The sequence below is a fragment of the Aulonocara sp. 'chitande type north' Nkhata Bay genome, linkage group LG14 (assembly GCF_057382095.1).
Source record: "Aulonocara sp. 'chitande type north' Nkhata Bay isolate Kocher_YH1m ecotype deep benthic linkage group LG14, A_spYH_male_GT1.1, whole genome shotgun sequence".
NCBI classification, from domain to species: Eukaryota; Metazoa; Chordata; class Actinopteri; order Cichliformes; family Cichlidae; genus Aulonocara; species Aulonocara sp. 'chitande type north' Nkhata Bay.
The window spans coordinates 17,947,189-17,966,689 of NC_141357.1; the positions used below are offsets into that span (position 1 = coordinate 17,947,189).

The window sequence follows — 19,501 nt, forward strand, 5'->3', positions numbered from 1 at the left end:
CTCCACAGGCATGAAAACTGAGAATTAGGTAGACTAGACATTGCTGTCGCTCACGGTGAAAGAATTTTGTCAATACGACTTTTACTTTTCATTTGGGAGCGATTTGTTTCGGCCTGACTTTTCTGTTCATTTTAAGCAGCAAAAGTGAGGTGCATGTCTGTGTCCGTGTGTATGGAGCCCTTGGGTGCAGTCACTATAGCAACCAGGCTCACACCTGCCTGCTTAACAAGCTCTGTCTCTCACTCTGCCAAGATTAAATCAAAAATGTGTGTTACATCTAAGCAGTTGTAGTAAGATTAACTTTTTCAATAGGTACAATAAGACAGGTTTGACAGGCTTTTGCCACAGATTAACAGTATGTCAGTAGTTAATATAGGCTAACTGAATAGAGCCCTGAATTATTGCCCTGTTAAATTCAAGTTGATTGTGTATTGGTGGACAGGTTTTTCATACCTCGGCAGTTTTAGTCAGTTGATGACTTTAAAATAATCTTTTCTGACTGGATAATTAAAGCTCACAGCATCTACCTGTCTGTAGTGTATTTTCCCACATTTTAAATAATCGAATCTCATTTAATGTCTCTGTTTTTAGTCTGTATAGTTTATCTCCCCACGAATACGCTCAAAGTAGTCTTAAAATAAAATCCATAAAACAGTTCAAGATGACATACTTTTTATTTGCTAATTTAATGCCAGTTGCCCTCTTTCCTGAGTATAAGCGAATGAGTGACATAAAGAGAAAAAGTACCAATTTGTATGCTGGTGAGTCTTGTGTATTTTTTTCTCTGTCTCTCTATGACAGAGAAATATATATGCTCATTATTGATGTTCAAACTGATGCTCAAATTTCCAAGCACCACCTGAACGCCTCATCAGTCTTTAACTAATCACTGCACCAACTGCCGTCATTCCGCTTTGCTCTCTGCTGTGGTAAGTACAATACACTCAGTACAGCACTGTTTTAATTTTATGGTAAAAATACATGTTTGACATTTAAACTCACATATCAAGTCTTTTTAAAGTTCAACAGAGTTCAAAGAATAAAGAAAGCAAAAAAAGAATAACCTTTGCTACCATTTATATAGGTTTATGACTTTTGCTGTTAGCAGCAGTGCTAACGCTAGCTTCAATGCTAATGCTAGCTATAGTGCTAACACTAGCCTTAGCAGTTGTTAACTGACAAAAAGAATATTCTTGTGATATTCCTGTGATATTTATTGGCGGTCAGTGATACAAAAGTAACAAATGAGATTTATTATTGCCATTGTGCCTCAGTTTTAACAGTAAGAGTACTTCATGACTTTTGCTGTTAGTAGCAGTGCTAATGCTAGCTTCGATGCTAATGCTAGCATCAATGCTAACGCTAGCTATAGTGCCAACACTAGCCTTAGCAGTTTTTAACTGACAAAAAGAATATTCCTGTGATATTCCTGTGATATTTATTGGCGGTCAGTGAGACAAAAGTAACAAATGAGCTTTATTATTGCCATTGTGCCTCAGTTTTAACAGTAAGAGTGCTAGTTCTACCAGCAGTGCTAACACTAACTGAAGTGCTAACGCTAGCAGGAATGCTAGCGTTAGCAGCGATGCTAAGGCTAGTAACAGTCTAACAGTAGCCTTATATAAGTACTTAAATAAATACTTCAGTTAATTAGTTTGAATTATAAAATGGCTGCTGTATCAGCTGGTGTGCTATATTACTCTATAATTACCCTGCTGACTATAAGTTCAGTGTATCATGTCGTGTGGGCTTTGTTTTTTTGTTAGTCTGATAACACTGTACAGACAACTAACATGTTATTTCTTGTCTTACACTTTCAGGAACTTGACTCACATCTGTGCTTTGCCTGGTAGGTGTGCACATACTGTTAGAGAAGTACACCAAAATTTTAAAAAAAGAGTCTGACTAATATAAGCTTTAAAGTGATGGGTTCAAACTTTGTGCTAGACCTTTTAAACACATTTTTATAATAAATACACATAAGTTCAGCTTAACAATTGGGCTAAAATATTTTTTTCGTACATTTTTGCACATTACATGTGATTAGTTAACAATTCACTCAATCATATTTGTATTTAAAAATATTATTGCTGAATTTAATTAAATATTTATTCTTTTAAAAAGTGCCAAATTGTGCAACTTTTTGCACATGGCAGCCGACAACAGTTTAGCTTGAATATTTGTTTTGTCCTTTTTCAGTAGTCACAATTAGTTCATACAATTACCATGTAATATAATTTTATTAAAATTTTTTTTTTCTTGTTTTTTGTTCACAGTGTGCAGAAGAAGAACAAGGACCAGATCTCCAGTCTTCTATCTCACATCCCAACCCCCCAACCCCTCTATCTTCTGTCCTACTCCACCTGTTGTCTCTGCCTTCTTTCCATCTGTATTTCACCCTGTGGTTTGTGAGAAATTTTGCCAAACCAAGAATCTTATTGCGGTTTGATTTAAAGCCGTGTCTCTCCTGCTCTGTCTGTTCTCTCTGCTAAATTTTCTCTCTACCTGTTTTTCACTCTTTGGCTTGCTGCTGAAAAATGCACAAGCCAATAAAGCAATAAAGAGTGCATATTTTGCCTCAACCTGAGAACAAACTGAACAAACAAAGAAAACTCTGCGGTTTGATTTAAAGCCGTGTCTCTCCTGCTCTGTCTGTTCTCTCTGCTAAATTTTCTCTCTACCTGTTTTTCACTCTTGGCTTGCTGCTGAAAAATGCCAAGCCATTAAAGCAATAAAGAGTGCATATTGCCTCTACCTGAGAACAAACTGAACAAATAAAGAAAACTCTAATTCACGGTTTGATTGTGATTTCCCAGCCGTGTTTCTCCTGCTCTGTCTGTTCTCTCTTCTAAATTTTCTCTCTAGCTGTTTTTCACTTTGCGCTTGCTGCTAAGTTGTGCCAAGCCAATAAAGAGAGTGCATATTATTCTCTCGACTGACAAACTGTCAAACAAACAAAGACATCTGTTTCTGAGAAATAAAAACTGAAATATAAAGACAAAGAGAACATCTGCTGTGTGACACTCTTATTTTATAAACATACTTTCTAAAGACTAAGAGAAACACTTGTGTAAAAATGCCAAGGAAGCAGAAAAAGTCACAAGCTGCAAAACAACGCTGGAAGAAGTTCCATGAGTTTCATGAAGTACCAACATGTGAACAAGCTGAGTGTGATTTTCCTCAGAGCTCTGCAGAAGACTTTGTGTCTGCAAAGACCAATGCTGATGGTGTCAAACAGGCAGGTCAACATGTTCCTGCACATGTACAACAGGTATCCTATGCAGATGCTGTAAAGATTGGATTGCAGCATGAATTTAATGATCATCAGGTAAACCATAGAGACCAACCTGAGGTGTCAAGTGCCCCACAGGTGGGTTATGCTGATATTGTAAAAAGAGGCCGTCACAGTGATGTGGCAGGACCATCTCATGCAGAAAGAGTGAACTTTGAAAACCAGCCCTCTGTTACACATATCTGTGCATCTCACAGCCAGGCTCATCCCAAATATGGAGACTCCAGAAACAAGCAGTGCACATGTAACTCACTCACATTTCTTGCTTTCCTTCATGAGAATGATAACATGACTACAGCTGACCTTAATCTGGTCTTGGATAAAGGTGATGTGATGTACAAAGAGGCCAAGAAAAGATTTCCTAAAAATATTCATTTGGCTACCGATGAGCTGCCAGACAAAGTTGATGCTCGCAGGTCTATGTATCATGTCGACATGACACAGCCTTCCCGGTATGGGACATTTGAAGAACCTCCAGAGGAGGCAGTAGATACCTTTCTCAGCTTAGAAGCAGGACTGAGCTGCCTGTTGTCAGATGTGCAGTATGCCTTATTGATTATGAGTGGATTGTGTATCGCAGTGTTCAGATCCACATCAGGCAAATATGGTTTCTTTGATCCACACTCCAGAACAGCCAGTGGTCTTCCTCTAGCACTATGGTCACGTGACCGTGGTACGGCTGTGATGGTGAAATTCACACTCCTCAGTGACATGATTAAGAGGCTCCAGGATTCTTATGAAGGGATGGAGATATCACCTTCTTGTACCTATGAACTGAAGCCTGTGCAGTTCTACAGTATGAGCACAGTCAACCTGAGTGATACTATCACAGACACAGTCTGCAGACCAACAGCTGCCACTGCTGTGGGACCTACTCACTCTGATACAACTGAAGCAAACTCCTCTACTCCAAGGAGAAACACAACCACTGGTCTGACTGAGAACATCTTTTGTCAAATGTCCATTTACACGCCACTGGTGAAACAAAAAGAAGTCCGCATGACTCAGTTCACACCATATGAAGATCAGAATGAACCTCCTAATATACCAACTGAAGAACTATGCAGTGAATTAAATTTGCTTCCATCAAATGATGTTTTTTCATGCCAATCAAATGCTGCAATAAAAAATGTTGCTGCCTGTGACCTTTCTGATATAGTTTTACAAAAACTGAAAAAAGTTAACAAACAACAAAGGCACAAAATGAAAAGAAGATTAATGGCATCAGAGAAACCCAGAAATCAGAGAAAAGAAAACCAAAAAAGGAAAGAACGACAAAAGTATGCTTCAAATAAAGAGTACAAAGAAAAGAAAAAATCTTGCACAAGCGGGGCATATAAAAACAATCCTGAAGTTAGACAAAAACAACAACAGTATGTTAAAAGACGTTACTGTGAGAATGCAGAATTCAGACAGAAACAACAACAGTATGTTAAAAGACGTTACTGTGAGAATGCTAAAGTTAGACAGAAACAAAAACAATATATTAAAAGACGCTACTATGAGAATACTGATTTCAGAGAGGAGAAAAAAAGCTATATCAGTAAAAGGTATCGAGAAAGCCCAGAATTCAGAGAGAGACAGAGATCTCGTGTGACTCAGCGTTATGCACGTGACAACGCATTCAGAGTAAGACACAAACAACTAATGAAACAACTAATGCGAGACAGGTATCAAAGTAATCTTGCATTCAGGATTATGCACAACATGAGATGTGCCATGAAAATAAAAAGGAAATACAGATGGGTGAACAGACAAACCCAAGAGAGTGACAACAGTGTGATCAACGAGGCCATATCTGTGTTCAAATCACAAATCAAAGCTGGACCCTCATACCCATGTACTGTCTGTTTCAAGGCTTCATTTCCAAACCAAGTGCGACCCTGCACAAGGTCAAAGTATGTCAAAAACCCACATGTGGTTGCAACATGTTTGACTGGAAGATTTGTTCATGTTTGTGATGAAAACTGCAGAAATGAGCAGTGCAATGTTCCCGATGAGAGAAAGAGAGAGTGGATTTGTCACACCTGCCACGATCATCTTAAAAATGGATCCATGCCAGCACTTGCTGTTGCCAATAAACTGGATCTTGCTGATACTCCACCTGAACTGTCTGATCTCAACATACTGGAGAGACATCTCATAGCCAAGTGCATACCATTTGCCAAGATCATTCCTCTTCCCAAAGGCAGACAAAGAGCAATTAGAGGAAATGTGGTCTGTGTCCCATCCGAGGTACAGGAAACTGTTGAAGCATTGCCTCGATTGAGAATTAATTCTCAGGTCATGAGAATAAAACTGAAGAGACGCTTGTCTTACAAAGGTCATCAGCTGTTTCAGACTGTAAGCTGGTCTAAACTTGTGCAAGCACTGCATAAACTCAAGCAGATTCACCCACAGTATAAGGATGTGAGCATCAGAGATGATGCTGAGCTGTGTGATCCAACACTTCCTGATGAAGATGATGATGATGATGATGATGATGAAAACATGAATGAGGACGATTATGATGAGGCTGATTTAATGGAAATTGACAGCTGTGAGAAAAATGCACTGAGTGAAGCACAAAATAAAAATGAACAGGACATTGACACGTTACCCTGTGATGGTGAACAATCGCATGAACAGATGAGAGATGATTCAGAGCAAGCAGATGGACTGACTAATGGTGGTTTTGCACTCGAGTCCTGTTTGCAGCCCCCTGATGTGGCTGAGGAGATATTATGTTTCAGTGAAGGAATCTACTCTGTTGCTCCTGCAGAGAGAAACAATCCAATAAGTTTTTTCAAAACACCTAAACTGGAGGCCATGGCCTTCCCTGTGCAGTTTCCTACAGGCCAAAACACACTTGATGAAAGAAGGCTGATCAAAGTATCCCCCAGTGGGTATTTCAAATCAAGACTTTTCTGCATTGATGATCGTTTTGCCAAAGACACAAACTATTTGTTCTTTGCACAGTTTGTGACTGAAATACACTTGGCTACATCCAGCATGACAGTACAGTTAAGGAAGGCAAAGCCTCTGACCAGAGATGGTAGAAAAATAACCTCAGGCATGTTACAAGATAAACATGAGGTGGAGAAACTGGTGCGAAATAAAGATGCAGTGAGATTCATGCAGCCTCTGAGAGGAACCCCAGCCTATTGGGAGAAAACAACAAGAGATCTTTTTGCCATGATCAGACAGTTGGGAACTCCCACGTTCTTTTGCACATTTTCAGCTGCTGAAATGCGCTGGCCTGAAGTGATCGAGGCAATAACAAGGCAGCAAGGTGAACAAGTGAATTTTGAAGGACTCGACTGGTCAGCAAAGTGTGACATCCTGAGAAGCAATCCTGTCACAACAATGCGCATGTTTGACAAGAGAGTTGAAGCATTATTCAGAGATTTACTCTTATCTCCCGCAGAGCCACTTGGCAAAGTCATTGACTACTTTTACAGAGTTGAGTTTCAGCACAGAGGAAGCCCACACATACACTGCCTCCTGTGGGTAGAAGGTGCTCCTGTGTTTGAGGAGGATGATGAGCAAACTGTTCTTGATTTTATAAACAAATACATCACAGCTCAGCTGCCTGATCCACATAAACAACCTGAACTGTACAAAAAAGTAACAGAAGTGCAAAAACACAGTAAGAACCACACAAAGACGTGCTTTAGGAGTTTAAGCTCCGGGTGCCGTTTTGGTTTTCCCAAACCACCCTGCAATGAGACAATGATCACAAGACCCAGTGAGGATGATGCACTGGAAGTAGAAACGGCAAAGAACAAGCTCAGACCACTGAACCAGCTGCTAAATGAACCTGAAACTGCTTCCATGAGTTTAGAGCAGCTCTTGGAAAGATGCAAGTTGACACATGCAGAATATGAGAGATACCTGAATAAAATGAACATGAGGAGTACGATCATACTAAAGCGTGATCCAAAAGACTCTTGGATAAACGGCTATAATCCACATCTGCTTGAAGCCTGGAACAGTAATATCGACATAAGCTTTGTTTTAGATGCTTTTGGTGCTGCAAATTATTTAATGAAATATATATCAAAAAAAGAGGGCGGGCTATCTGAGTACCTGAAAACTGTCATTGAGAACTCCCATAAGGACAGTGTAAATGAGTGCGATGAAATGAGAGCCGTCATGCAGGCATATTCAAAGAAGCGAGAGATCAGTGCACAGGAGTGTGTTGCTCGTGCATGTGGTCTTCACATGAAGCAATGCTCACGTGCTGTAATATTCATTCCAACTGATGATAATCCTGTGAAAATGAGTCGTCCCCTGTCAGTTCTGGACAACACAACACCTGAATCTTCCAATGTTTGGATGACATCTTTGAATGACAAATACAAAGCCAGACCTGAAACACCAGAGTATGAGGAGATGTGCATGGCAGACTTTGCTGCTACTTGCAGGATTGTCTATGGCCAACAGAAAAAAGGTAAAGATGTTTTGCCCCTTCTCAATGAGATGGGGTTTGTGCAAAGGCGCAAAAACAATAAGCCTGCTATCATCAGATTTCACCGCTGCTCACAAGAAAAACATCCAGAGCAATATTACGGAAGACTGCTTAAACTGTACCTTCCTCATCGTTCAGACCACGAACTGAAAACACCATCGTTGCCAACCTATCAGGCTTTCTATGGTGCTGGCTGTGTACAGCTACCAGGTACTGACCATCTTGAGCACGTGCAACACATTGTCAAAAGAAACAGAGAAAAATATGAGAAAAACAGTGAGGAGATCGAGAGCGCTGTTGAGGAATATGAGCAGAACAGAGGTGTGACTGACGAATGGTGTAATCTGGCACCTGAATCAGATCTCGTAAGGTTGCCACTTGCCGAACAAGAAAGAGAGCGAGACAATGAAAATGAACAGGAAGATGTGCCCGACTACAGCCGTCAGGCTGATGCTTCAACAGAAGTCAGAGCCATCAGGGAACCCCCTGCTATTGATCCCACATTGTTACGTCAGATGTTTCAGAATCTGAACAAGAAGCAAGCCTGCATATTTTATGCAGTTAGAGACTGGTGCATTAAAAGAGTCTGTGCTCTAAATCCAGAGCAGTTTTTCTTTTATATTAATGGTGGTGCTGGAACAGGAAAATCACATCTTATCAAATGCATCTACTCAGAAGCATCTAAGATACTGAGCAAAGTGCCCAGATATGCAGACGACGTTGACATATCAAAACCCACTGTCCTGTTAACTGCTTTCACTGGGACTGCAGCTTTTAACATTTCTGGAACAACACTGCATTCTCTTCTCAAGCTGCCTAGAAGCTTAAAACCTCCCATTCAGGGACTTGGCAATCAGCTGGATGAAGTCAGATCAGAACTTTTGAATGCTGAAATAATCGTCATTGACGAAGTGTCTATGGTGTCAAGACATCTGTTTGCATATGTAGATGCAAGACTCAAACAGATCAAAGGGACTCGGAGACCCTTTGGAGGCATGTCAGTCATTGCTGTCGGAGACTTCTATCAGCTACCCCCAGTGCGACAGTCTAAACCTCTCTGTGTGCACGACCCGTCTGAGATCGACCTGTGGCGGGAGCATTTTCAGATGATCACTCTGACTGAGATTATGCGTCAGAAAGATGATGTTGTCTTTGCTGAGATGCTGAACAGAATTCGTGTGAAAGGAAAGTTGGATGAGCTTTGCGAAGCAGATAGAAATTTGTTGTCACAGGCCATAACTGAACCAGCCCTTTGTCCAACTGATGCGTTGCACATTTTTGCAACTAATAAAGAAGTGGATGCACACAACTCTGCAACACTGGCTCTGCTCCACACTCATATCATTGATATCCATGCAGATGATTATAGAAAAGATCCTAGAACTGGCAGAATGGCACTTCAAGACAGACCATTGAAAGGAGGTAAAAACGAGTTACCAGACACACTGAAAGTTGCAGAAGGAGCTCGTGTCATGCTCACCAGAAACATTGACATACAAAATGGTTTGGTTAATGGAGCTTTTGGAATACTACTTAGAGTAGTTCACTCTGAAAACGACCAACACATAATCAAGCTTGGACTTAAAATGGATAATGAGACATCTGGAAAGAATAACCGCACACCAGCAGACGACATGGTGTACATTGAGAGAGCAGAGGAGAATCTGAAGCAGAAAGGAGTGGTACGAAGACAGTTCCCAGTGAAGCTGGCCTTTGCATGTACAATACATAAGGTACAGGGTATGACAACTACATCAGCTGTTGTCTCTCTTAAGAGCATTTTTGAGCCCAGCATGGCCTACGTAGCTGTCAGTAGAGTGACGTCTCTCAGTGGACTGTATCTTCTTGATATGGAGGAGAAAAAAATATTCACCAACCCAGAAATCACTGCAGCGCTTGAGAACATGAGACAAGCCAACCTTGATGACATGATGCCTCTTCTACACGTGAGGCAAACACTGAGCAGGTCAGAGGTTTTCACCATTGTTCATCATAATACAGAGGGACTGCCAGCTCACATTAATGACATCAAAAGTCACCATGAATTGTGTCTAGCAGATGTTTTGTGCCTAACAGAAACACACCTGCGGGGCTCTTTTGTCGCAGAGAGTCTCCACTTGGAAAATTACAATTTGTTCAAACGCAACAGACACCTGTCCTACACAAACTTTCCCCAGATGGCAAACAGAAGTGGTGGTGGAGTTGCTGTTTATGTGAAAAGTGACATTCAAGTGCATGAAAAACAGTACATTCATAATGTAACTGACCTTGAATTTCTGGCTTTAAAGGTTGAAGCACCAGTCAGTGCTCTGATTGCAGTTGTATACAGACCTCCAGACTACACTCTGAGGCCATTCCTGAAAAACCTGGTAAGCCTATTAGACTCATTGGAGATCATGGACTGTCATCCCATCATAGTTTGTGGTGATTTTAATGAGAATGTTTTATCCAGTGCAAACAAACCAATCCTGGAGCTGTTTGAGTCTAGGGGATACGCACAGGTCATCACTGCCCCTACCACAGAGAAGAACACACTGCTTGACCTAATTTTCATTTCTCAGTCAGATCGATGTCTCCATTCTGGAGTCATGAAGACCTACCATAGTTACCATGACCCAGTATACTGTGTATTGTCCTGTGATGATTCATGATCTAGATCTTTGAATACAGTAAGTAATATCTATATTTTTGAATGACTTAAGAAAGTAGAGCGATATTTAAAAGTTGACGCTCTGCATTGCAGTATAATGGTTGAATTGTTTACATAAAATACAATTACATGAATTAAGTAATGATATCAGTAAAAGATGACAATTTTATTTATCACAGAAAATCTAAAGTTCACTAACAGTAACCTATAAATGTCAGAAAAATCAAATATAGCAGTTTAAAATGAATAGTGTAGGCATATCCTCTCTGCAGCCAGGCTTCAACATCCTGCCAGGCTGCCCCAGTCTCACTGTGGCTGGGAGGGAGGGAGGGTGGACCAGAGGATTGCCTACACAACACATAAATGTTCAACAGCTTCTTCATTGTTTCTGAGAGAACAATAATGACTAAAGGTTGCTTTTTAAACAAACAAACAAACAAACAAACAAACAAACAAACAAACAAACCTAATTACAGCAATAATGACAGTTAAGCCACTTTATGTGTGCCTCTATTTTGAAATACTATTTACAAAAATGTTATTATTTTGGTTTGTTATAAACTTTAAACTTTTTCAAAAGTATACGATTATATTTTTGGACAAATCTTTCGATGAAACATACATTTTTATGAGCTTTTATCATGTTTCGGCCAGTGCAATCATCAGGGTGGGTCTGGGTTGATAACTGCACATTTCTGGCCAGAAATGTTTCAGCAGTGTTACATAAGTAGTACATATGTAACACTTGCTTTCTGTTACCAGCTGATACCCTACATTTGTATAGACATTGGATGGTGTGAGGTTGGGGAGTTGAGTGGGGGGGGGGGGGGGGGGTTTACGGTGGGAGCTGAGGGGGGGGGGGGTGTTAGGTTTCCTTTTTTCTTTTTCTTTTTTAAGAGAGACACAGTCCTCCTGTGTCTTCTCCAAGCTTCACATGTAAGATCCAACAGTGTGAAGCACATAGCAGCTAGAAACTGTAATGCCACAGATCAGAGAGGCTTCATCATCACCATCTTCATCGCCGTACGATCAGAGCGTGAGACTTCACATCTGGAGCACAGGAGACATTCTGTGATAAGTCCTCCTTCTAGCTTGTCCCACAAGCAGTCGGTGAGATTTACTCACAACAAAAAGGGTTAATGACATAATTTCCATGAAAACATGTATTCATTCTTTGTAAAGTGTTTAAATTGTGTTTTCACTTGACCTTAGGAGTGTTAGAGTGTATTGTAATGTCTGTACTCAGGTGTTTCCCTCTGTGATCCATCCCCATCAGAGCTGAGACACTCAGGACTGAACAGACGGCACAGTTTCTGTGACTGAGCCTCCAAAACACCTTCTTTGAAACCACTCATGATAGAAGGGCTTCATATTTGCAGCAGCACTACTACAGGTATTCAGTTTATTACAGGATGTGTTTGTTTCTTAGGACCAGCTCTGAGTGCACACTACCTAACATATACACCTTTCTGTTCATTACAAACCAACTACTCTGGATCATATGGCCAGTTGGCAGGAATGTTGCTGCAGGAAAACATCCCTGGAGATCACCATCATTGTCAGACTGACTGTGCCTCCTCTGTGCAGTGTCAAGATCCTCTCTAAATGAGTGTGTAAGTTAACATTTTCATTATTTTATTCCCTTTGACAAGACAAGTATCACTGATATTTACATTTACAACTACATATGTTCCCGTTTTCTGCTCTTCTTTTAAAGTCCTCAGCTATCCTGCTTCTGTGCTGCTTGCCACACATCAAACACTGGCCGGATGACAGGGAGGATCCACTCTGAAGTCACTGGACGTGATGAGGATCATATGGGACTTCATAGTTTCACAGAAACATTGTGCTCTGTGATTACAGGTTTTAAATGGATACAATGACGGCCTCTCTCTGATCAACAGGCTAAAGGATTGTTTTCATTGTTAGTGCTCTGTACAATGTATGCTTATTTAATATTTCATCACAGAGCAAACCTTTATTTATTTAACATTTTTTTTATTTTGTTTTAATGTTGAATTAACTGTGGGGATTTTTTTAAGTGGGCACTTGGGATGTCATATGACCAGAAATGTGGTAACTGGAATTCAACAGTATGGAAGAAAAAATCTGCTGAGAACGAAACACATACAAAAACCCCCAAGAAAATTCAAATTCATTCCATGTAATCCAATCTAAAACATTTTAAACTGCTGAACAGCAACACAAACAGTGTTAAAAAACAGTGTTAACAGAATGATTATGATGATTTTGTACCAAAGTTTCAGGTCACATGGCACACCTAGTGTGTAGTGTGGGGTATCAGCTGGTAAGTATAGGTTTTTTCATATTTGTGTCCTTAGAGTTTAGATAGATAAAGCCTTGTGTATAATAATTAGTCATAACCACAACTCAAAGTCAGGGACTAACTAAATTTGGGACTTTGTGTCTGAGCCCAGGTTAAAACAATGTGTAAAAAAGGATTTAGTATTTAGTGGCATGGCTGAACAATGCTGTATTGATACTTATTTATCCATGTTCACAAAAAGGACTAATGTGTTTATTTGATTATTTGCATGTGTTAAACTGTGTCACCACCTTAGGCTTTCATTTGAGTTTACTCACAAATCTCTATACAGTTCTCTTTTACCACTGTGTGGACTCTGTTTACATTAAAACATAAAAAAGAATGAGTAATAAAAAGATGTGTAGACAGATCAGAAGATTAAGTAGACCGATAGAAACAGCTGTTCAGCCATGTTCTAAGAAACCAACACAATTTAAAGGTTCAGGATTGTGGTTTTAAAAGTTGAATTTTCATGTATTTCATATGTTGCTCATTATTTTTTATTTAGTTATTTAATTTAGTTATTTTTCTTTATTCTACCAGTCCTTTTCAGAAAGAAGCTGTATATGACTTAAGATTTTTATGTTATTTTCTATGACATACAAAACAAATTGATGTATGTAATACTATTAAACATGATATACACATGTGTATATGTCTGAAAAACATCATGCTGTATATTAAAGTTTGTATTTTCTGCAGAATGTTTGTTCATCTTTTAAGTTCATTTCAATTAGAAGAATATGAACTTTTAATATTCATTCAGAGGTTTTCTGACTCTAAATTTTCTTTTGTCATTACTCATCTTTTTATTATTTACATTTTAAACATGCTTAGCTTTTTCCAACTTCTTCTGTGTGAACATCAGCTTTCAAAAGTTCTGCACTTTTATTTTCAGGTTAAAAATTCTGTATTTTCCAGCTCATTCAGATTTTTAACTTAAATTCAGCAATTAATTCATTTCAGTGCATACATTCAGATTCAAGCATTCACACTGCAGTTTCTTCAGAAAATGCACTTTCTAGTTAGTGTGAATGCTTGAAAAGCATTCACAGTATTGTTCTTCTAATCTTTATTATTATATTTTATTTTTCCGTACGTTTTTTGAAAGCCTACTCCTTCAAAACCGTTCAACTTAGAAAAACCATTCAAACATCGTTAGATTCCTATTATTTTGGACAACATTGCTTCTATTTTTCTCATTTTTAACATTTATATTTTTAATTTTATTCAACTTTATTCAACAAAAATTTCCCATGTATTTCAATGGGGAGACCCTTCAAATTCTCATTCAATTTACTCATTTTTAAACTCTTACTACTTCCACATACGTTGACATAGAGCCACCATTCAAACTTTAAAACGAAGACAAGACATTCAACTATTCACCTTGTATTTATCTTTTCAATATCTATTATACTTTTTCTTTAGTTCCAGTTTAAGTTTCATGATGTTTTTTCACCTGTTTCAGAGTTTATAATGGGTGTGTATGGGACGGAATGTTGGGGCTAGAGTGAGGCAGCTCAACTGCTAGAGTGAGAGGAGCAAAAAAATTAATCTTAAAATCTTTTTTAAAACTGCTGCTGTGTCCGCAGCGTTTGCTCTACAGGTATGATTTTACCCTCAAAACGTAGCCATCGCTGTCCTCTTTCATCCAATGTGTTTACTATTGTCCTAGGTGTTATGGTTCTTTCGTAAATGTCACCAATGCACAGCCTCCTCCCTCCAACTCTTCCATAGACTCTAATGTTAAAATGGCTCAGAAGGTTCGTTTGAAAATCAGAAGAGCATGGTGTCTTTCCACTGTCACCACGTCCATATAATAAGCTCCACAGGCATGAAAACTGAGAATTAGGTAGACTAGACATTGCTGTCGCTCACGGTGAAAGAATTTTGTCAATACGACTTTTACTTTTCATTTGGGAACGATTTGTTTCGGCCTGACTTTTCTGTTCATTTTAAGCAGCAAAAGTGAGGCGCATGTCTGTGTACGTGTGTATGGAGCCATTGGGTGCAGTCACTATAGCAACCAGGCTCACACCTGCCTGCTTAACGAGCTCTGCCTGCCACTGTACCAAGATTCATCTTAAGCACTTCTCTTTCAACTGCTGCTGTGTCCACAGTGTCACAGCCATCATTTTACCCTCAAATTGTCGCCATTATTGTTCTCTTTCCAACACCGTATCTTTCAAAGCTCAGGCATTTAAACTTTTTAAACTGTGTGGATCAAAGTGGAGGGATCACATTTGAGTCATTCAGTGATCCAAAGAATATGACCTTTTAATATTCATTCAGATGTTTTCTGACTCTAAATGTTCTTTTCTCATTTCTTAGGGTTTTCTAATTTACATTTAAAACATTTTCAGTTTTTTTCCAACTCCTTCTTCTGTGTAACCTTCAGCTTTTAGCAGTTCAGCACCTTTGTTTTCAGGTTAAATTCGTTTTTTTTTTTTTTTTTTTTTTTTTTTTAATCTCATTCAATATTTTTAACTCAAAATTCAGTAATTAATTCATTTCAGTGCATACATTCAGATTCAAGCATTCACACTGCAGTTTCTTCAGAAAATGCACTTTCTAGTTATTATTATTATTATATTTTATCTATTCCGTACGTTTTTTGTAATCCTACTCCTTCAAAACCGTTCAACTTAGAAAAACCATTCAAACACCGTTAGATTCCTATTCTTTTGGACAACACTGCTTCTAAATTTCATATTTTTAACATTTATATTTTTAATTTTATTCAACTTTATTCAACAAAAATTTATAATGTATTTCAATGGGGAGACCCTTCAAATCCTCATTCAACTTACTCATTTTTAAACTCTTACTACTTCCACATACATTGACATAGAGCCACCATTCAAACTTTAAAACGAAGACAAGACATTCAACTATTCAACTTGTATTTATCTTTTCAATATCTATTATACTTTTTCTTCAGTTCCAGTTTAAGTTTCATGATGTTTTTTCACCCGTTTCAGAGTTTATAATGGGTGTGTATGGGACGGAATGTTGGGGCTAGAGTGAGACAGCTCAACTGCTAGAGTGAGAGGAGCAAAAAAATTAATCTTAAAATCTTTTTTAAAACTGCTGCTGTGTCCACAGCGTTTGCTCTACAGGTATGATTTTACCCTCAAAACGTAGCCATCGCTGTCCTCTTTCATCCAATGTGTTTACTATTGTACTAGGTGTTATGGTTCTTTCATAAATGTCACCAATGCACAGCCTCCTCCCTCCAACTCTTCCATAGACTGTAATGTTAAAATGGCTCAGAAGGTTCGTTTGAAAATCAGAAGAGCATGGTGTCTTTCCACTGTCACCACGTCCATATAATAAACTCCACAGACATGAAAACTGAGAATTTGGTAGACTAGACATTGCTGTCGCTCACAGTGAAAGAATTTTGTCAATACGACTTTTACTTTTCATTTGGGAACGATTTGTTTCGGCCTGACTTTTCTGTTCATTTTAAGCAGCAAAAGTGAGGTGCATGTCTGTGTCCGTGTGTATGGAGCCATTGGGTGCGGTCACTATAGCAACCAGGCTCACACCTGCCTGCTTAACGAGCTCTCTCTCTCACTCTGCCAAGATTCATCTTAAACACTTCTCTTTCAACTGCTGCTGTGTCCACAGTGTTACAGCCATCATTTTACCCTCAAATTGTCGCCATTATTGTTCTCTTTCCAACATCTTGTCTTTCAAAGCTCAGGCATTTAAACTTTTTAAACTGTGTGGATCAAAGTGGAGGGATCACATTTGAGTCATTCAGTGATTCAAAGAATATGACCTTTTAATATTCTTTCAGATGTTTTCTGACTCTAAATGTTCTTTTCTCATTTCTTAGGTTTTTCTAATTTACAATTAAAACATTTTCAGCTTTTTTCCAACTTCTTCTTCTGTGTAACCTTCAGCTTTTAGCAGTTCAGCACTTTTGTTTTCAGGTTAAATTCGGTTTTTTTTTTTTTATCTCATTCAATATTTTTAACTTAAATTCAGTAATTATTTCATTTCAATGCATACATTCAGATTCAAGCATTCACACTGCAGTTTCTTCAGAAAATGCACTTTCTAGTTATTAGTGTGAATGCTTGAAAAGCATTCACAGTATTGTTATTCTAATCTTTATTATTAGTGTGAATGCTTGAAAAGCATTCACAGTATTGTTCTTCAAATCTTTATTATTATTCCACATTCCGTACGTTTTTTGGCATCTAACTCCTTCAAAACCGTTCAACTTAGAAAAACCATTCAAACATCGTTAGATTCCTATTATTTTGGACATGACTGCTTCTATTTTTCTCATTTTTAACATTTATATTTTTAATTTTATTCAACTTTATTCAACAAAAATTTCCCATGTATTTCAATGGGGAGACCCTTCAAATTCTCATTCAACTTACTCATTTTTAAACTCTTACTACTTCCACATACATTGACATAGAGCCACCATTCAAACTTTAAAACGAAGACAAGACATTCAACTATTCAACTTGTATTTATCTTTTCAATATCTATTATACTTTTTCTTCAGTTCCAGTTTAAGTTTCATGATGTTTTTTCACCCGTTTCAAAATTTATAATGGGTGTGTATGGGACGGAATGTTGGGGCTAGAGTGAGACAGCTCAACTGCTAGAGTGAGAGGAGCAAAAATTTAATCTTAAAATCTTTTTTAAAACTGCTGCTGTGTCTGCAGCGTTTGCTCTACAGGTATGATTTTACCCTCAAAACGTAGCCATCGCTGTCCTCTTTCATCCAATGTGTTTACTATTGTCCTAGGTGTTATGGTTCTTTCATAAATGTCACCAATGCACAGCTTCCTCCCTCCAACTCTTCCATAGACTCTAATGTTAAAATGGCTCAGAAGGTTCGTTTGAAAATCAGAAGAGCATGGTGTCTTTCCACTGTCACCACGTCCATATAATAAACTCCACAGACATGAAAACTGAGAATTTGGTAGACTAGACATTGCTGTCGCTCACAGTGAAAGAATTTTGTCAATACGACTTTTACTTTTCATTTGGGAACGATTTGTTTCGCCCTGACTTTTCTGTTCATTTTAAGCAGCAAAAGTGAGGCGCATGTCTGTGTACGTGTGTATGGAGCCACTGGGTGCGGTCACTATAGCAACCAGGCTCACACCTGCCTGCTTAACGAGCTCTCTCTCTCTCTCTCTGCCAAGATTCATCTTAAACACTTCTCTTTCAACTGCTGCTGTGTCCACAGTGTTACAGCCATCATTTTACCCTCAAAACGTCGCCATCGTTGTTCTTTTTCCAACATCTTGTCTTTCAAAGCTCAGAGATGTAAACTTTTTAAACTGTGTGGGTCCAAGTGGAGGGATCACATTTTAGTCATTCAGTGATTCAAAGAATATGACCTTTTAATATTCTTTCAGATGTTTTCTGACTCTAAATGTTCTTTTCTCATTTCTTAGGTTTTTCTAATTTACAATTAAAACATTTTCAGCTTTTTTCCAACTTCTTCTTCTGTGTAACCTTCAGCTTTTAGCAGTTCAGCACTTTTGTTTTCAGGTTAAATTCGGGTTGTTTTTTTTATCTCATTCAAAATTTTTAACTTAAATTCAGTAATTATTTCATTTCAATGCATACATTCAGATTCAAGCATTCACACTGCAGTTTCTTCAGAAAATGCACTTTCTAGTTATTATTGGGTGGATGCCGTAGGCATCCACACTATTGAGATCCTGTTTCTCTTTATTCTTTATCCTTTATTATTCTAGTTGCTCCGTTTCTTTGCCGCTTAACTACTCCCTCAGTTTTCAGCCGATTTTTACCATTCAAACTCTAAACTGTTCTGCTATTTCTGCTTTCGACTGCTATATCTTTTGGTACTTATTACTATTATACTTTTTAAAATATTACACTTTTTTCCTTTAATTTGTCCCATTGAAATGAATGGGAAACTTCTACAATTCTGCTAAAACTTGCTTGTCTTTGAAACTTAACTACTTCCTCATACTTTCACCTAGAAACTCCATTCAAACTTTAAAACGTTCTCAGATGATTGGGCTATTCCTGTGTGATTCAGCTTTTTCATATCTGTTACCGTTTTCATGTAATGACTCTTTAAGTTTTCAGTTACAACTTTGTGATTTTTCAGAAAATACATGTGTTGCTATGGTTGCTATGCAATTAACTCCCACTGCACACTCGTCCGTTCTGAATTTTCTCTTCATGTCTGAACAACTCCTTGCTACTCGCTCAATTTCCACTCAACTTCCACAAATTATACATCAAAACGTAGGTATTTTTGCTGGCTTTAAGACAGTGTCACTATAATTATTGTGAGAGTTACGTTTTTTTCACAATTTGCCTCGAAGTGACACATGGTCTAAAAACTCCCCATTCAAAGTCTATGGGGAGGTTGTGAAACTCAGAGCTGAAATACTGAAACTGAAGGCATTTTCAAATCGTCATATCTCCTTAACGAAGCAAAGTTAAGACATGAGGCTTGTCCCTGTATATCTTCAGACACTCCTGACACTCACAATTCAAGAATTATTTTCTCACCTATTACCGTTCTGAGATGAGTTAGACTTGTTTGAGGGGTGGAAATCTGTCCTCCTCTCATTTTTCAAATTCCGAAAATGAAGCCGTTTCTTCTCTCGTCATATCTCCGCGACGGAGATACAAAGAGCTATGTAAATCGCAGTCAAAGTACACCAAAGTCCGCTGATTCACCCAGTGCAAGAATTATGCTTCTATCCCACCTAGTTTTTGAGTTACACGACGTTTTGTAACTCCAAAAAACGGCGTTTT

General features: G+C 38.4%; 2 long non-coding RNA genes across 2 annotated transcripts; both read left to right on the forward strand.

Annotated features, from left to right (window-relative positions):
- Nucleotides 1-511: 511 nt before the first annotated feature.
- LOC147314400 (uncharacterized) lies at nt 512-2,994 on the forward strand. Its single transcript, XR_015124847.1, has 3 exons — nt 512-929; nt 1,821-1,849; nt 2,277-2,994. It is a non-coding gene; the product is annotated as an uncharacterized LOC147314400 (long non-coding RNA).
- Nucleotides 2,995-9,532: 6,538 nt separating this feature from the next.
- LOC147314401 (uncharacterized) lies at nt 9,533-12,842 on the forward strand. The gene is made up of 4 exons (XR_015124656.1): nt 9,533-10,111; nt 11,669-11,785; nt 11,902-12,005; nt 12,110-12,842. It is a non-coding gene; the product is annotated as an uncharacterized LOC147314401 (long non-coding RNA).
- The last annotated feature ends 6,659 nt before the right edge of the window (nt 12,843-19,501 follow it).